We start from the raw sequence: 3,926 nt of genomic DNA on the forward strand, positions 1-3,926 counted from the left end.
AGCCTGTTGAGTATCCCTAACGCCTCCGATTTCAATAACTCTGCAACTTAACTCCACTGAGCGGTAGAGAAGGCGAGAGCCACCACTGGATCTCTCTCTCTCTCTCTCTCTCTCTCTCTCTCTCTCTCTCTCTCTCTCTCTCTCTCTCTCTCTCTCCCGTGCCGGATCTCTCTCTCTCTCTCTCTCTCTCTCTGTGAGTTTTGATTTCGATTTGTTTTTGTCTTGGTAAAGAAAGTTGGAGGAGGCAGAAAAGCTTGATGGAGGAGGACAGAGAAGAAGCTTCATGAGGTGGAGGAGGCTGGACGAACAGACAGCAGAAGAGGCGGGATGAAAAGGCGGAGGAGGAGGCTTGACGCTCAAGTTTGCCAGCGGTGGAGAGTTCAACAAGAAGATGGCGGCCTCTTGATTAGTTTTAGTGTTGTATTTTTTTTTTAATTTTGTTTAATGGTATAAACCAATTAAAAATTACAAACCGGTTCAAATATTTTGTAAACCTGTTTTAATATATACATTATATGTTTATCTATATTCTAGAGTGATGAGAGGACGAGATCTTTGTAGATGCAGTTTTGAGTGATGAGGTCTGACACGGAGGCCAAGCCGTGGACGTTAATGGCAGCATAGAAGTTGGAGACACCTTCAGAGTTCAGACACAGATCTGGGAGCTGTTCGGGACGCAATGTCGATGGCTGTCTCCCACTACACAGCTGATTTTGCAGACGGACTACAAGATGTGAACAATTGCCACCGAGTGACGGTTGTTGGTTTCAAACTATTGCCAGAAAGGTGAGTGAGAAGTTTCATCTCATTCGTTACATATATTCTACAAATATATCTTTTTATTCCTCCACTGCAAGGTATACCTTTTTATTCATCCAAGTATGCATCTTTATGGAGTTTTGTAGCTTGTGATTAAGTGTTTAGTGTAGCCAATCTTAAAGCTTCATTCGTGGAGGAGTTTAAGTCTGGAGTTTAAGTCTGAACGTTCTTTAAGATTTGAATAGTTTTCATTTTTGAAGGATTTGGTAAAGATCCCAACATTTTAACGTTAACATGTGTGGATTCACAGGTTTATTCTTTGGACTGGACACCTGAGATGAACCAGATTGTCAGTGCATCTCAACAAGACACACTCAGTTAGAAGAGAAAAGTGATGGAAAAGGGAAAGACACAACCAAAGGGCCAATTGATAAAGTGCTGAAAATGCAATCGTTTAGATCTTGAAAAGGTCAGACTTGTTATGAAAGTCATACAGAGACAGCGCCGAATATGTTGAAAATATAAAGGATGTGGGGTTCGCTGCACTATTTGCACAGTAAATTTCTTTTCTATATATATGATCGATTTCGATCATTTGTAAGATCATCATTCACTCTTCTCTCTAATAATAATCTTTCTATCAGTATTAAAAATTCCACGGGTATAAAATTTTGCCCTTATTTAAATTCCTGCGATACAATAAAATTCCAGTTCTATTTATAACAAGACTTTAATAATATGATTAGTTAAATTCTATTTTTATATACTAATATATATCTAAATGGGTATATCACTCTGCCCACCTGCACCAAACCAAACTCACACGCTCACAGGTTTATATATACTATTTATGTATAATTTAGATACTGAAAATGTGGGAGATTGGCACATTTCTCCATTAGAGTTACTCCACAGTGGTCCTTTGCTTGATTTTGATCTTCTTCCAGGATGTTGTTCTTCAATGGCTGCCTTGAGTTTACCGTCTCTACCAAATGTCCTTATCTCAGACACTTGTGGAGAAGCTTATGGTCTCTGTGAGTAACCAACTTGAACCGTAGATCTACATAGATAGTTCGTTGTTTGTCTCATATAGTTTTGTTCATCAATTTTCAGGTCAAAGCTGCAGAGCCTTTTCCTTCAATCGTCGCAGCATCTAAAACTATTGCAGTGGTTTCATCTGGATTGTGTGGAGATCACGGAGATGCCATACATTTGACAACAATAATGCTACCGATATCAATGAACATAAATTTTTCTCCAACTCTCTCTTTTTCATGTTACCACCACTCCATTATAAGAAGCTATCTAGAGATTTTGTTTCTGTCACCAGCTATCTAGAGATTTCATACTTCATAATAACTTTAAAAATTGAAAAATAATCTACATTTTCATCTTTTTAGTATATAGATCAAATCTATTAACGACACATTTAATAATTGATGAAATATTTCTAATTATTTTCAATTGAACCAAGTTCTTTTCAACAAACTTTCTTTGAACATATAATAATATAGTAAATACGTAAATATAATTCAAAAATATATAGAATTCTGAAAAAAAAAATAAGAGTAAGAGATGTAAAGTTTTTTTTTGAACACGAGATTAAAAGGTACTTCCTACATTAGAAAAAAACAATAGTTTGTTCCCCAAAAGTATACATAAATTAACAAGAAATTAAAAAAAACACAACTAATGACTAATATATAAGCAGAACAGAAATCTAATTAGAAATTCTGGAAAATGAAAAAAAATAGAAAATATACAAATGAAACGATAAAACATATAGTGAAAGTGCACAATATAGCTTGAATTTTTAAAATTTGTCAACGATTAATAATTGTGAAAATACATCATATCATTTTCATATATAAATTTCAAGCATACATAGAGAAAATCAAAAAGATTTAAAAGGGAAATCCATTTATGATATTGTTTTTAACGTTTATCAAACCAAAGACAGCAAAAATGAAAAATAGTGAATCTTACATAACTTTTTTTTTCTATTTTTAGTCACCAAACTGAAGTTTATAGAAATTAATAAGAAAAAATGATGGATAAACAAAATTTAAAATAAAAAGAAACACTTAAAAAAATAAAAATTCCCAACATGTAAAGGATAAAAAAATTAAAATTATTCGAACTAAATAATATAATAAAAATTCACAATATAACCTAAAATATATAACTTCCAATAATACATAGGAAAAACTCATAAAATCAAATATTATTTATGATAATGCTTTCCACGTTAAATCTAACCAAACGGGGCCAGAGTTTAAAAGGAAAGTAGTGGATCTTTTGGAATTTTCTGTTTCTTATGGTGGCAACATTTAAGATAATGGAAATTAAAAACAAACTCTTGGAAGACCGCAATCAAGAATTTGTATATAATCAAAACCAAGAGTTAAAACATAGTAGGAAAAATAAGCAAGAAAAAAATCAAACAATAAACTTGTGCTAAGTGCATAAAAACTGTAGAACAATTGCAAAAGAAATGTGTGATACCAAGCACAATTTTAAGGCTATTACATCCTATCAAATACTAAAAACACATCCAGCTTCCTTACTGAATGAATAAAGAAAACAACGTGTTAAATCAAAACTCTGATAATACTAACATCTTCAGAAACAAACACGATAAAATTTACATGAAGATAAAAGTATAAACGTATTTTAGATAAGTCAAATGAAAATGGTTTAAGCAAAAATACACACTACTCTATTTTTACTTGAATATATAGGAAATAATCAATCACATATGAGGTTGTGTTTCTGGTAATCAAATAAACACAATACTAATGAATTGCGATAATTACAAATGAAACAATATAAGGATATCTATATGATAGAAAATCAAACGTTCCTTACGCGATGTCCCTATTATGAAGAACAAGACAAAGGGAATTAATAGGATCTTTATAATGCCACCAAGAAGTTGCAAGTTCAATGATCTTGAAAGTAGATGCAGTGATTGTTTATATTACAAGCAAATAGATAAATTCTTGGAGACAGTTAACCCTTTATAAGAACAGCCTCCATTTATGGATCCATTTCCGTTCTTCTCAATTTTCTATTCCAATGGTTTCAATTTTTAATAGTTTTGCTTTGTTGATCCCATTACAGACGGTGTTTGAGTTTCCATTACTTTTTATAAGAAATGCAACATC

The 3,926-nt window shown here is 32.6% G+C and overlaps 1 long non-coding RNA gene across 1 annotated transcript; it reads left to right on the forward strand.

Annotated features, from left to right (window-relative positions):
• Window positions 1-218: 218 nt before the first annotated feature.
• Window positions 219-2,500, forward strand: LOC125596625. The gene is made up of 4 exons (XR_007331163.1): window positions 219-786; window positions 1,070-1,228; window positions 1,623-1,793; window positions 1,873-2,500. It is a non-coding gene; the product is annotated as an uncharacterized LOC125596625 (long non-coding RNA).
• Window positions 2,501-3,926: the final 1,426 nt, after the last annotated feature.

The sequence above is a fragment of the Brassica napus genome, unplaced genomic scaffold (assembly GCF_020379485.1).
Source record: "Brassica napus cultivar Da-Ae unplaced genomic scaffold, Da-Ae ScsIHWf_1251;HRSCAF=1786, whole genome shotgun sequence".
Classification (NCBI taxonomy): Eukaryota; Viridiplantae; Streptophyta; class Magnoliopsida; order Brassicales; family Brassicaceae; genus Brassica; species Brassica napus.